Source organism: Capra hircus, chromosome 17 (genome assembly GCF_001704415.2).
Source record: "Capra hircus breed San Clemente chromosome 17, ASM170441v1, whole genome shotgun sequence".
NCBI lineage: Eukaryota > Metazoa > Chordata > Mammalia > Artiodactyla > Bovidae > Capra > Capra hircus.
The window spans coordinates 30,293,811-30,309,418 of NC_030824.1; the positions used below are offsets into that span (position 1 = coordinate 30,293,811).

The following is a 15,608-nucleotide window of genomic DNA, read 5'->3' on the forward strand; positions in this document are numbered from 1 at the left end:
AGGCCTCCTGAAATGAATGCCATCACCCCAGAGGCGTGGGATTAGAGCATCAGAGTTCCCAGGGACTCACCTTTTCATCCTGGCTGTGTCCAGAGTCACATTGATCTCCCACCTCTTCTGAGAAGTGGCCTAGAAATTCATAAAAAGGTAAGAAAGGGTTAATGCAAATGAGGGTTAAAATAGAACAGGCAAAATAGGAGTACACATGGGTAGGAAGACATTTACAGTGTGCCGTTCCACAGTACAACAGTCACAAAATAAAGTTGTGGATTCTCTCTGATTGGAGGTATTTAAAAAACAGGTTAGTGATTGGTTTAGGTGATCTGTGTGTCCTGGCGCAGAGGCAAGGGTTGATGACCTCTGGGTCTCACTTAGACTTACTGTTTTTGCTTCTACAGCAAATAGAATCTAGAAGGCAAACAGGCACACTGAAAGCAGACAGGGAATGACTCCCCTCCCCCCGGAAAAGAAGGTTGTGATGTGGGGGTGGGAGAAATTAGAGTATTTTCTGTAATCCTAAAAAGACTACAATTGACAATGCAAAAACGATCAAGGAATTAGAATATATATAGAAGGAAAGGATTAACTTCCAAGTGATAAAATACCAAAAATTGGAATAGAACCGTTCCTTTAGCACTCAAACGCAGATCTTTCTTCCTCTTTAAAAGTTCTGCCATGTGGAGGAACGGGACAGGACAATTCCAGTACTGGCAGTGGCCTAGAAATACCTGTAGATTCTGTCTAAACTTCATGAGAATGTAAGCAGCAAATTGATTTCCACTGTACTTCAGTACTCTTTTTTAAATTTTTATATGGGGAGGGAGGTGGGAGGGGGGCTCAGTGTTGGGAACTCATGTACACCTATGGTGGATTCATGTCAATATATGGCAAAACCAATACAGTATTGTAAACCAAAAAAATAAAAAAATTTAAAAATTAAAAAAATAAGTAAATAAAATTTTTATTGGGGTATAGTTGATTGACAGTGTTTAGTTTCAGGTGTACAACACAGTGATTTAATTATACATATACATGCATCTATTCTTTTTCAGATTCTTTTCCCATTTAGGGTATTACAGAGTATTGAGTAGAGTTCCCTGTACTATACAATAGGTCCCTGCTGGTTATCTACTTTATATATAGCAGTGTGTGCATGCCAATCCCAATCTCCCATTCTAGCCCTCCTCCCTATCCGTCCCCTACTTGTTATCATAAATTTATTCTCTAAATCAGCGAGTCTGTTTCTGTTTCATAAATAAGTTCATTTGTATCATTTTTGGATTCTGCATATAAGCACTATCATGTGATACCTATCTTTCTCTGATTTACTTCACTCAGTATGATAATCTCTAGGTCCATTTATATTCCTGCAAATGGCATTATCTCATTCTTTTTAGTAGCTGTTAATAGTCCACCACATATATGTACCACATCATCTTTATCTGTTCCTCTGCTGATGGACATTTAGGTTGCTTCCAGGTCCTGGATATTGTAAACAGCCATACAGTGAACGCCAGGGTGCACGTAGTCTTTCAAACCATGTTTTTCTCCAGATATGTGTCCAGGAGTGAGATTGTTGGATTATATGGGAGCAATACTCTTTAAAGCACACGTCCATGAGCACAGAATTACTTTCTAGATAATAAATATTAACTTCTTGAAAGAAAGCTATAACAAAGCTGGTTCATAAAACTATCTTGTTATTTTCTTGTATTTAGAAGAATAACTGACCTGAGCTCTTTAAAAAGTAAAAGTGAGTGTTTGGCAGAGGCCAGGTTATACTAAGGGGAAAGCTCCACTGTTTCCAAAACTTGTTTTTTTTTAGTGGATAAATGTATAGAAAGTAGATATGAATTGTCTGAGTTAGTGAACTTGGTTGACTGTCCCTCCTCTCCCCACATTTTTGTCCCTGACACCTCACTGATCGTCTCAGAGGCCCTTCCCAGCCTTGGCCTCCTGACAGGGCGTCAGCATTGCCCCAAGGCAAAGATCTCCGGTAGAGTTAGGAACCAGCTCATAGAATCATGGTTGTAGCTAAGATGCTGATATTAAAAATACACTGGATAAGCAATGCTCAGCAGTAAGAATCAGAAAACTTTTTGTTCGTTTGTTTTAGTTTTGGGGCTGCATCGGGTCTTTGTTCCTGCATGGGCTTTTTTCTAGTTGCGGAGAGCGGGGGCTACTCTTCGTTGCAGTTCATGGGTTTCTCATTGCACTGGCTTCTCTTGCTGTGCAGCACAGGCTTTAGCTGCACAAGCTCCAGTAGTTGCTGCAAGCGGGCTAAGTTGCCCCACAGTATGTGGGATCTTCCCAGTTCAGGGATCGAACCTGCACCCCCTGCATTGGCAGGCAGATTATTTACCACTGAGCCACCAGGGAAGCCCCAGAAAGCAATTTGAATCATTCTTCCTACTGCCTATTCAAACCTGCTCTCTGGACTAGTATAGTGCTTTTCAACTCCTTTGGATGAAAATTCAGACAATACTTCTGTAGTCAGACTTAGATTATATTTTTAATGTCTCTGTTTTAGTCACAGATATACACATATACACACAAACTAATCAAAAGTTAGATTCTATGTAATAGTCAAGATGTTCACATTTATGCCTACAGCATTTCCCCTCTCTGGCAGCTTGCTATTCCTCAGAAAGGATGGCCAAAATCTATAGGAAAAGGAGAAAGGAAATCCACAGGGGGTTGTTTTCTCTGCCTAGCCCTCCTGTACCTGATCCTCCCACCCACTCACTCTGCCGTGAGTGGCTCTGGCTGTCCCAGAGGTGAAGGGTGATGGGGAGGCAAAGTTAACAGCAGAAACGGCCTTGCTCCCCTCTGACGCGATGAATTGGCATGCTGGCTCTCTGGACTGGGCAGGTGCTTAAAGCTGACCCTTGACCAGGGAGGGGGTGGTGCCCTCCCTTTGAAGATCATGGCCTCTCTGGCTGGCTGTTGATGTCTGCTCAGCCCTTCAGAATCTGACAGCTCACTGTTCCGTGGAGAGCTCCTTGTTTCTTCAAGCTGTCCGCTTGGGCAGCACTTCAGATGGCCGGCAGGCTGACTTTCTTTTTTGGGCCTGTGTGCACTGTCCACAAGTGGTCCAACAGACGCAGTCGCATCCTCTGCCCCAGAGACCTCAGGCTCCCCAGGGCAGCAGTTGCGTTCCCAAGCCTGGTGAACCCACACTGAAATGTGTAACCATTCCCACCTTTTGTTCAAGGTCATGATTGAAACTGAACACAAAGGTATTTTTTCCCAGCAGGTATCATGGGCTCCAAAGAGAAGTTTCATTTACTTTTAGAAAAATAAGGCTGAATTCCTTGAATGAGTCATAGTTTGAAAATTTGCTGTCACGCTCTAATATCCACATATGCCACATAAAGACAGAACACTCAAAATATTTGTGATTGCTATGAATATTATTAGCTCAGAGAGACCGATAGGATAATCCTCACACCTAACGCATTCTCTCTCCATTGAAAACAAATCTATCAGGAGAACAAAGTGGAAAAGTAGACAATGAGACAATAGTGTGGCCCATTAAAATAACCTGCTAATTTTTTATACCTTTATGGAGAAGTAATGTGCGCAGGCACTGTGGTGCGTGCTAATGTTCCACTTCTTTTTTTTTTTTAAATCATATTGTACACTCTTTTTTTTTTTTTTTTTTTTTGGCTGTGCCACATAGCTTGCAGGATCTTGGTTCCCTGACCAGGGATTGAACCTGGGTCCCTGCAGCTAAAGAGCTAAGTCTTAGCTACTGGATCACCACAGAATTCCCTAATATTCTATTTCTTCACCTAGATGGTGTTTATTTGGGGATAGCTTCTTGGCTATCCATTTACTATTTGTGCATTTCCATACATATCTTATCCTTTAATAAAACTGAAAAAGATGGTGGGTAAACAAATACTCATTTATATTCTTTATATCATGATCATAGACACTATAGCCTTATATAGAAAAGGAATAAGAGAGTAATACTTTTTTACATTTTTTTTAATTACAGTGAAGAATTTGTGATTTACAATGATGAATTCATTGAAGTGAAGTGAAACGAAATGAAAGTTGCTCAGTTGTGTCCAACTCTTTGTGAGCTCATGGACTATACAGTCGTTGGAATTCTCCAGGCCAGAATACTGGAGAGGGTAGCCTTTCCCTTCTCCAGGGGATCTTCCCAACTAAGAGACTGAACTGCATTGCAGGCAGATTCTTTGCCAGCTGAGCCACCAGGGAAGCCCGATGTATTCATTATTTCAAAATTAAATTAAAAAGTTAAAGAACAATGAAATCATTGAAAATTTGAAAAAAAAAATGCCTATATTCCATCCAGCTCCCCAGAGATTCCCCTTAATTTCTGTGAGAAGGAGCCCAGAAATTCACAGTTTGAAAAAGTCTAGTGTGAAAGATTATAATTCAGGCTTCTAAAAGTTAAATGGCTAGTTTAAGAAACAAATTTAACACTTATCTACAGTCAAGTGAAACATCTTAGGTTTTACTGGCCATGAAATAATCTTTAAATCTTTCAAGGCTTCCCAGGAAAAGATACACATGTGGAAAGACTGTTTGTCCTTTACCTGGGAGAGGTCCAGGACCAGAGCAGATGGTAAGGAGGTCTCTCCTTTCCCCACATCTGTCAGGTGTGCTATTTGATGCTGATGTGGGCACAAGCTCACCCACCAGACGGATGCCTAAGGGCCCCCGTCACTGAAAAGCTTAGTGGTAAACTTCTCCTTGCTGTGCTTGACCCAGACTTGGTACATAAGATACAGACCCACAGATAGATACTTGTTCTGGTCTGATGCAGGAGATAAATGGGCCCCAGGCTAGATATTTACAACTGGCCTCCTGTTTACATTTCTTGGGGCAAGAAAAAGATGGACTTCGGGCCAGACACTTATAACCTGTTTGAATTTCCTGAAACAGGGAGTAAGTGGGCTCCAGGTTAAGATACTTACAACCAGCCTCCTGTTTGCTCTCCGAAATGGCAATGACACCTGAAACAAGATAAATAGCCAGGCTTTGCTTCCTGTGGATACTTTAAGGCAATAATCATGGCAGGAACAGAGAGGGGCTAAATCTTGTTTGAGCGAAAGATCAAGAGGTCACATATTTCCCATCCTTGGAGCAAAGGAGACACTGCACATGTGCAGAAAGGCTCCTTGGGGGTTAAGGAAAAGGAGGCACCACCCCATAATAAGTGATGCTAATATCCCATAGGCCTTTGGGCTGGAATCTATCTTGGAAAAAATGTTGGGGAGGGTCATAGGGCAGGTCAGATGTGGAAAACAACAACAACAACCAGCTAATTGGCTAAAGGTAAACTGCCCTATATAAAAATGACTTAACTGCCTCCTCACTAGGAGGGGACGCCCACACCCTTTCTCTTCCTGCATCTCTGCCTTAGTTCTGTCCTAACTAAAACTGTTTTTCTATGTGCTTCTTCACTTGTGGTGCTGTGTCAGTAATAATAAACTTTGTACCTGCATTTACAGTTTTGCCTTTGCTAGACACGCATTTTTCAATGGGGGCAAAGATCCAGGGAAAAATAGCTTCTAGCCTCTAGCCCTTGCTGTTCTGATGGCTAGGATTTCTGGTTTTCATCCAGACTATGCAGGTTCAATTCCTGGGCAAGGAACTAAGATCTCACTCACTGCTTCCTTTGTGAAATCAATTTATGCTGACCAGACCTGTCCACTGAGTCCTGACCTTTGCCTGCTGCCCTCTGATCTCCAGGATCCACAGCTCTTCTAGAACTATAATCCTGGCTTTAGCCTTAGTCCTTGGGTCCGACTTCTGTTCTGCTTGTCATGGGGAATTTGCTAGTACTCTTATCACCCATCTTAACATCAGGCCTGGGTGGCAACAAGCTGGCCTGGCCTGTTGCTGAAACACCCTTAGCCTAATAAGCTTTGAAATTTTTTTATAGATAAGTTTAATTGGTACCAAGAAATTGGCGGTTCCTTCAATAGTGATCTGTATTAGTTCTGTGTCTGTGTACTAATCACTCAGTCGTGTTCAACTCTTTGCAACCCCATGGACTGTAGCCCACCAGGCTCCTCTGTCCATGAGATGTTCTAGGCAGGAATACTAAAGTATGTAGCCATTCCCTTCTCCAGGGGAACTTCCTGACCCAGGGATCGAACCCTGGTCTCCTGCATTGCAGGCAGATTCTTCACCATCTGAGCCATCAGGAAGTTCCTAGATCTGTCTCTAAACCCTTATAAAGAAGTTACAGGTTTCATGTTGTATGCTCTAGAAATATGCGCACCTTTATCTGACACCTGATGACTCACAGTTAAGGACATCTTTCCTGTTGACTCAGGCCACCACATCTAGCCTCAGTAGGAGTTGTTTGTTGTTTAGTCACTAAGTCATGTGCAACTCTTGGAGAGCCCACAGACTGGAACCTGCCAGGCTCTGCTGTCCGTAGAACTTCCCAGGCAAGAATACAGGAGTGGGTTGCTATTTTCTTCTCCAGGAGATCCTTCTAACTCAGGCATCAAACCTGAGTCTCCTGCACGGGCAGGCGGATTCTTTACCACTGAGCCTCCTGGGGAGCCCTGTGAAAGAAAACCCAGTGTCGCCTCAGAGCTAGCCTTACAGATCTATGGAGTGGTGCTAGTGTCCTGGATTCATCTCTCTTTTGTAGCCAGGAAAGCCCCCAATAGGCCTATTTCCAGGGAACAAACTACCCAGTCTTTCACACACTGGATCTCCTCCCCTCGGTCCACTGTTACAGCTGATGAAGAGTTACCCTGCCGTTTCTCGGTATAGGAATCCCCCACAACAGTCCCTTTACCCTCATCTCCCTAGGAGTGCTGGTTCCATTTATTTAGAGTGTAATTTGTATCAGGATGGTCCTGCCACACGATCGGAAACTGAGCAGTGTTTCCAGGAAGCAGATGAAATGTACTTCGACCAGTTTGACACCTGTTTGCAATAACAGATATTCATAGGGTTGTCATCTCACTTCTGAATAATTAGAGGATCTATGCATGTCATAGGCTTCCCTAGTGGCTCAGTGGTAAAGAATCCATCTACAATGAAGGAGACGCGGGTTTAGTCCCTGGGTTGGGAAGATCCCCTGGAGAAGGAAATGACAACCCACTCCAATATTCTTGCCTGGGAAATCCCATGGACAGAGGAGTCCGCAGGCTACAGTCCATGGGGTCACAAGAATCGGACACGATTTAGCGACTAAACCACCACCATTATAACCATGCATGTTATAATAATCAGCATCTGTTTTATAGTTTCAAAACCCAACGACACCCAGAGTCATCGTGGAGGAACAGAAAAAGTAGGTAACTTGGAGGTAAGTTCCATTTAAAAGCCCCAGACAGTCTAGACAACTAAGCTTCTCTGTTTCCACTGTGGATGCTGAAGGCCTCAATTCTCTGCTTCCTGCCCGCACTCCCAGGCCACACAGAAGAAAGCCAGGACAGATAGACACACTGGCCCTGGGTCGTTCGTGGCTTAGGACCAAACGTCCTGGGCAGCAGTGGTTTTCGGTGTGTGTCTCTATCCTTAGACTCCTTGCAGGAACCTAGTGTGGACAAAGGATCGCTTCTCTCCTACCCTGTGGCAAGTAGCTATAAAAGAAATAAGATGCAGGCAGAGTACACTTAAAGGAAGGAAGGCCCCTGGCAATCCTAGATTAAATTTGCCACGTTAGAAATGGAACTATAAATGAACACCTTAAAAATACAGGAAAATAAGATCAGGAGAAATTGAGGTCCCTTTTTGCATTTCTATCCAGTAGTTTTGAGACTCAGTTGTGCTCCCAATGATGGTTCAGACACATGTGGCAAACCACACACACGTGGTTATGAACAGATAGAAAAACTGGATTAGAAAAGACAGAATGTGTGAGTGTCATGTATCCGACCCATTGACCCTATGAGTTCAAGCCCCAGGAAAGAGCTACAGGCAAACTCTGATGGAGGGATTTACATGTTTTATTCTGAGACATTGAGGCGCTAGCAGTACAGGTCGGTTTCCAGGGAAGAAATAGAGTGCAGGGTCAGGGAGCTGCTCCCCTCCCCGCTCCCACTTCTAGACACTGGCAGTTTGGGAAACAGAGGTGTGGCACTCCTGGTGTGGGCACCATAGAAGGTGGCAGCAGTGGCGGGAGGGCTGGGCAGTGAGTCCCTTGTAAGTAGCTCCACAGAGAAAACATCCCGGAGAGAGACTGGCATGCGGTGATCAGAACTGAGCGGGTTTACAAACACACAAGTGACAAGTCCCTGTGGCACAAATAGTGCTTTTTGAGAGCTGCTGGAGGGCTGCTTTCATGCAGGAGATGGGGAGCATCGGTGGGGTTGGAGTCAGTCCCACCAAAGAATGCTTGGTTCCCCCAGATTGCCGAGACTCAAGGAAATATAGATTGCGCAACAAACTAACATTTATTAAAGACTCACTAAATAATGAAATGGAGCAGGACTCTATGGTCCTTGTCCCCCATGTCCTCTGCCCACCTTTTGTCTTTGAAAATATCTTTAGCCAAAGAATAAGCGGACAGGGAGGCCTGACGTGCTGAGACTCATGGGGTCGCAAAGAGTCGGACGCGACTGAGCGACTGAACTGAACTGAAGCGTAATCAGAGAAGTGAGAAAAACAGTCAGAAGCAAAGAAAAACACTCAAAGGAGACCAAATAATAACAATGTAGTCAGTAAGCAAAATCAAGGACTTTCAGTTCCTTCTCAGGGGCTATAGATAATATTCAGAGTCATATCCCATGAGCTATTTTGCAGGTACTGAAAACACCCACCAGGTGGAAAAAGTGAACTACATTATGACCAGACTATAGCCGTGACATAAGCTGCCACGGTTCCAAGAACTGGCCTCAAAGAAATAGGAACAAACAGACCCTGGAACTGAAGAGTAACTGTGCCTAAAACAATCAAGAGGACACTGATCAGACCACCGATGACCAATTTCAAGATGATGTTGGAGCTGACTGTGCTGTTTCTGCATGTAGACTCCCCCACTCCCCGCTATGAAAGCTCTTGCCCCCAACTGTCGGTAGGGGGGTGGGGGTGGGGTCCGCCTTTGGACAGGCGTCCACCTTCCCAGGGCTCAGATGGGGAAGAGTCCTCCTGCAGTGCAGGAGATGCAGGATCAGTCCCTGGGTTGGGAAGATTCCCCTGGAGGAGGACACGGCAGCCCACTCCAGTATTCTTGCTTGGAGAGTCCCATGGACAGAGGAGTCTGGCAGGCTACAATCCATGAGGTCGCAAAGAATGGGACATGACTGAGTGAGCACACACGCTACCCTTCCCACTCATTGCTGGCATCCAAAGTGAAGCAAACTTTCCTTTCTACCAACCTGGCCTCTTTATTGGCTTTTGAGCCAGACTCCACTTTCAGTTACAATACCAGTCCCTAAAGCTGGATTCTGTCAGGGGAATGGTGTGTCTAAGACTCAGTAATGTCTCACTAAACACTGAATGAATGAATGAAAAGATTCAGATAATAAAGCACAGTCCCTAGACCAGTGGTTCTCAGACTGCTACCACTTCACTTGGGAATTTATTAGAAGCACAGTTCTTCAACTGCGCTTCAACCCAGCCCTCCCTCCAGATAATCTGATGCATGCTTATGTTTGAGAACCATTGCCCTGATGGACGAACCCTCAAAAGAACTAGGCAGTCCAGGAAGAGAGGAAAAATACCAAAAGAAGAAGGAAAGGAAAGAAAAAAGTTGTATGAAGACTCAAAACCACATTATGCACAGTCATTCTATACCTTTTCTCGCTTTATGGGTGTTCTTTTTCCTCCTCGACATTTAATCTGTTGGATTAGAATAGACAGAACAGGTTAATACACATATCTGCCCAGCCAGTCACCCAGCCCTCTGGATCCAAGCCCCTTTCTCAAAGCAAGGTCATGCTGTATAAACACTGGGGAAAGGAAAAATTTGAGAGAGACTGCAGTTCACAGTCCATGAAATGAAAACCAGGAGCCCTCGTGGCTGGGTGTGGAGGGACTGAGGAAAATTGCAGGAAGAACTCAAAGCTTTCTCGGGCCAGCACCAGTTCTGTGCCCATAAAGACACCTTTTATGGTAAAATCGCACTGGTTTCCAAAAAGCAGTCCTCAGGTTCCCATGGCCACATAACGTGTATCGCAGCCAAAAATTATAAGCCAGAAAACTTTGGTGAGAAGCCTGGAATGGATTCTGAAACTAAAAAGATGAACAGATACAAAGCGCTGTAACACATAGAAGAAAATCAAATATTTTTCTAAGAACGAACATGTTGTTTCTCTAAATATAACACTCCCCAATTATTTCCCCTCAGGAAATCTTTGGTGAAGAAGGCACATCATTTTGCAGTTCTCTGGGGGATGAAAACAGCCTTGATTGAGGTCATCACCAGCTCAAAGGCAAGGTTCTTTGCTTTATCTTTGCACTAATTGCTTAGGATATAGAAATAACCAGACAATAGAGCTGATGACAGGAAATCTGCACTTGAATTCAGTTGAGCTGAGGAATCTGTAAACAAAATACTCTTATCTCAGTGAGGTGCTTTTGGCAAGTGCTGTGGATATTTGTGTCCCCTCAAAATTCACATGCTGAAACTCTGATGACCACTCTGATGGTGTCCAGGCCTCCGGGAGGTCATGAGATCATGTAAGGGAAGCTATCTTGGTGGAATTAGTGCCCTTGGAAGAAGAGACAGGGGCTTTCCTGGTGGTCCAGTGGCTAAGACTCCACACACCTGATGCAGGGGGCCCAGTTCAATCCCTGGTCAGGGAGCTAGAGCCCATGTGCTACAAGTAAGATCTGACACAGCCAAGTAAACAAAATAAAGTAAAAAGAAGAGACAGAAGAATTTGCTTCCTGCCTCTGCTCTGTGCTGTATGAGGACACAGCAAGAAGACGGCCACCTGCCAACCAGGAAGAGGGCTCTCGGTCAGAGTCCCACCATGCTGGCACCCTGATCGCAGACTTCCCAGCCTCCAGCACTGTGACAAAGAAATGTGTGTTGTTTTAATTGCCCAGTCTATGATAATTTGTGATAGTAGCCTGGACTAAGGCACCAAGAAATTTCATTTTGCTCAATTTCTTCATCTGAAAAACTGGGCTTATTGCATCTAGATTATTATATCTATTGTTCCAGGGTTGTGCTAAGAGTCAAATTACATATTACATGTTTGTAAAGCACTTAGCACAGTGCTTAATACACAGAAGTTGTGGCTTATTCACCTGCTCCCTTTTTCTAGCAAGGATGATGCTGATGACTGAGCATTCTCTAAAGAGGCTACAAGAAAACAGCGGTGAGTAAAACACTGATCAGCACTTAGTTTCAGATTCCACAGTCGTTAGTGTTACTGAGTTATTAATATAGCAAATTATTCAGAATTTGACTCACTATCTCCTTCTACACTTAGCAAAGGACTTGAAGATAATCAGGTATGTCCTGCTGGTTATTTTGGATTCAAATCTTTGGTAATTTTTGCCTTTATTCAAAATCAGTCTGTGGTCACCACATGAGGCTCTAGTCGATGTTCTTTAGCAATGTGATGGTCATGGGCAGGGGGCACTTGTCATACATGGGCTTGTGTGTAGATCATACCTGGACAGACCTCCCCTCAGGTAAGCTGACATCTTCAGGCTGCTTAGACTCCTGGCAACAGTACCAGAACAATAATGAATGACATCAGTAGACATATAGTAGATTAATGTTCATTTTACTTTTTTTAATAACAGCTTTCCTTAGGGTTGTTGTAAGGGTTAGATGAATTAATAAATAAAAGCCCTTAGCATATCAAAAAGGAGTTAACTTTGTCTTTACCGGGACACTATAGTCGGGGGAGGGGTGGGGGGTGGTGGTGGGGGAGAAGACCTTAGGAATGTTTCCTTATGCCAGAAAGAGATTCAAGTTGACCACACCCATCTGCTCAGGGGAAGGGTCACCAGTTGCTGGACGGTTTTAGATGTCTCTTCTCCAGGTAAGTGTCTCCCTACTGTGGAAATACTTGTAAGGGGTTATGAGAGCCTGAGGTGCCAATTGCCATGCCTTTAGGCTCCTATATTAGTCTTTTGCTTTTTTATTTAAAGTATTTTTGGAGTAGCTACTCTGCGACAGTCACTGTCAAGTCTCTTTGGACATAGACATGAAGGAGAGTCAATGGTGCCACCATCAAGAGGAGTATGGGGTCCCACTGTCCAGGCCAGACTCTATTTTGGAGTTTTCACTCTTTCGGTTCTCCACCTCTTCGCCAGCCACCACCTCAGGGCCTGCCCAAACCTAACAGACACATCTGGCTTCAGATCTAAATTCTTCCCATCCTGTCTTGCCTCAACACACTCAAGCTGATCCTGCCTACACACAGCCTGAAACACAACAGTCCTAATCAGGCCAAATTTGTCATCTGCCAAGTGACTGAGCTAGACTGCTTTGATTAGTTTTATAGATTATTCATTTTAGTTTGATGAATAATTCAACTGCCAACCTGTCATAAATTTCAAACCAAACAGGGGCTTATTTTTATGTATTCATTTATTGGACCTTGGGGGAAAGACATTGTCCCTTTCCTTAAGAAAAAAAAAAATCTTTCAAAATGAGCTGAATTTTAACTAACATGTAAATAACCTTCCCTCTAAAGTATATTAATTTTTAAATAAATAAAACATTTAAAAGATGAGCATGGAATTTCAACAGCTAAAGGTTTTAACTGCCTGAGAAGCTGAGTGAATCTAAGTTCATCACTAAACATTTCTATCACTTTTATAAGTTTTCCACAGAGAACACAATTCAAGATTAAAATGTATAATTTCTGTTTCAGCATTATGTCAAGCTAGATACTCTCACAGGCTTTTGTATTTTAAATCTAGACCCAGAATAAATAAAGAAAAACAGAGAATCCACTGTTTGCAACTTCTCTAAGATGAAACATCTCTCAAATTTAAATTTTCCATAAATGGATATAAGTTCATATGAGGTAAATATAAGAAATCACAAATATTAAAAAAGAAAAAGGAGATATTTTAGAATTAGAATCCAAACATATATTTATTCACTATAGAAACGATGTTTAGAAGACAGCAAAGTGAGTAGGCAATAAGAAAAGATTAAAATGATTGAGTGCATATTTAAAAGAAATTTTAAAGTGACATTTAGAGATAATTAAATAAATTATAGAAATTAAAATTCATTGGAATCCATTTTGAACCCTGGGCCTAACAATGTAGCTTATACTGAATAAAATCATCTACCAAAAAATGACTTTGGAGTTGGGGAAACATATAAGCAATCCTTGGAGGATGGCTTCCCAGGTGGTGCTAGTGGTAAGTTGAGGCCTTGGAGAGTTAGCACAAGTGGATTGGAGCAGTTGGAATCCTTAGAAAGGGAAGTACACAGGGGTACCCGAGTGACCTCAGACATCTGTGGGCATCTTCCAGATTGCGGCCAGGGTGACGAGGGCTCCAGAAGAAGGCACAAGTCTTACAGGCTCAGACAGACATGGAGTCAGTGATGCCAAAGAAGCTGGGCTTTGAGGAGAGGGGGTTCTCAGACAGGGGGCTCTTAAATCTGCATTCACACTTCCTGAAACTGTTGGTCAGCTTTCCACTGTGGGTATACAGAGCAGACCTGAAGAAAGCAGGAAGCTGAATGATGTCCGGGTTAAGGATAAAGGCCTGGTGCTCAATGGAGTCCAGGGGGCTGTGAACTGGAGGTCAGGAAAAGTACAAAAATAGTGTTGCTGGCACTCCCCCTCCCCCAAGAGCCCAGAGACACCACCAGGCTTTGGAGCGTGACCTCCATCTGATCTCAGGGAGACAGCAGTGAGTGGTGGCTTGAAGCAAGATCTTAGTTCTCTGCCCAAGAACTGAACCCGTGTAGCCTGGATGAAAGGGGCTTCCCAGGTGGTGCTAGTGGTAAAGAACCTGTCTGCCAATGCAGGAGTCACAAGAGACACAGGTTAGATCCTAGTAGGGAAGATCACTTGGAGGAGGGCAGGGCAAAGCACTCCAGTATTCTTCATGGAGAATCCCATGGACAGAGGAGCCTGGTGGGCTTCAGTCCACAGGGTCACAAAGAGCCGGACATGACTGAAGCGATTCTACTGGCACCCCATTCCCCACCCGCAGCCTAGAAACACCCCTGGGCTTTGGAAGGGGACCTCCAACCAGGGGTCAAGTTGCTGCTGTGCAGCGAGGGCTGAGATGTTCACCCCCACAACGGGCAGTGAAGGTGAAGGGCGCCTGGGCTCAGGCTCCCTGGGGATCATAGTGCACCCTCCTGGGCACTCAGCCTGGGTTAGGAGAGGCCTGTTTCTCCATCAACCATCAGCAACTATGCAGACAGAAACTCTTTACCTCATTACAGAGAACACTTTTGGATCTCTCCTGTACTCCTTTCTCCAAGATGGAGCTAGTTGTCCCGTCCTCCCGATTTATCCTTCCTCTTTATGTCTCTCCTTCCCTCTGCTTGTTTCCAATATTTTCTTATTCCGTGATATTTTCATTTGTCACTGTTTTTGTTTGCAGGCAGCAGGAAACCTAAAAACTCAGTTCAAGCTACAAAATTGTACCAAAAAAATCAAGCTACAAAAGAGAAATTGTCTTGGCTGGCATTGCCAGAACAGCCAGGGTGGAGCTGGTCATTGGTCTGTTGGGTCACATCTGGTCTTTGTTTCTGCGAACTTATCCTGGCCTTGCCTCTGTCAACAGCTGACATCCTCAGGCTGATCACCAAGTGAGTGGCTTCCTGGAGCAACAGACCCTCCATGACCCCTCTTTTACCTCTAGGTGAAAAAGAAAGAAATTATAAGCATGGCACCAAACAAGATTTCTGAGCCTCATGCAGAAGGCAATCAGTATAGTTAAAATGGTGCCATATAGGGTTACACCCTCATTGCTGAACCAATACCTGAAGTAAATGACTTTCAACCGTCCCTGGAGCTGCATGTGATAGCAGTCCCATACAAACCCTTAATCTTCTGGCTGTTACATGGTGGGGAACAGACTGGTATTGGGAGACAAACAAAACATCCTTTTTAACCACCATCTATTGCCCCCATAAAACTGTGAGCACCTGTAAGAGAGACAGTCCTGACATCCCTCTGTGCCTTTAGATGCTACCTAGTGGCTGGCATAAAATCAAGATTGGATAGTAAATGAATGAGCAAATAAAATAATAGTTGATCACCTCAAACATGTATGTGTCACCAACCATTCCTGTAATTCTTAAAGCATATTGTAGTTGTGACAGTATTTGCACAACACCTCATTTTCAAACCCATCCTGCATGGGTGTAATTTTTACCTATTGCTTGCTGGGTCTTTCACTTGATTTCAACACATTACCGATTATTTTTAGAGCTGCTATTAACACAGACTTCAATTGCTGTCCTGTTTTTCCCCTTGAGCAGTGAAGCAGTTGCTATGGAAACAGAATCCAATACCTCTGTCTCGAGCTTCACATCAATGCAATTTGATGAGAGAGACTCACACACCACCTCCTACCTCTTTTTTTTTTTTTTTTAATAAATCCGAAGATATATTACCTCCCAAAGATGCAAATCATTACTGGGGTGAGGCACCCTTGATGAAGTGTGGGTTTGACAGCTTGTCCCAGAAGATGTATCAGAGCTCTCATCTGGA

The 15,608-nt window shown here is 43.7% G+C and overlaps 1 protein-coding gene and 2 long non-coding RNA genes across 4 annotated transcripts in view; 2 read left to right on the forward strand and 1 right to left on the reverse strand.

The window, feature by feature from the left end:
- Positions 1–423, reverse strand: part of FAM198B (family with sequence similarity 198 member B) — a 71,508-nt gene extending 71,085 nt beyond the window's left edge. Inside the window, exons 1-2 of one of the 2 annotated variants that reach the window (XM_018061481.1) lie at positions 382–423; positions 71–129 (exon numbers count right to left, since the gene is read on the reverse strand). The gene's annotated coding sequence lies outside the window, so the exon portion shown is untranslated. Of the gene's footprint in view, positions 1–70; positions 130–225; positions 359–381 lie in introns of those variants that run through there. The other variant, XM_018061482.1, reaches the window with a different exon arrangement.
- LOC102189609 lies at positions 62–10,374 on the forward strand. The gene is made up of 3 exons (XR_001296703.2): positions 62–147; positions 7,251–7,312; positions 10,298–10,374. It is a non-coding gene; the product is annotated as an uncharacterized LOC102189609 (long non-coding RNA).
- LOC108637888 lies at positions 11,223–15,318 on the forward strand. The gene is made up of 3 exons (XR_001919403.1): positions 11,223–11,276; positions 11,870–11,951; positions 14,494–15,318. It is a non-coding gene; the product is annotated as an uncharacterized LOC108637888 (long non-coding RNA).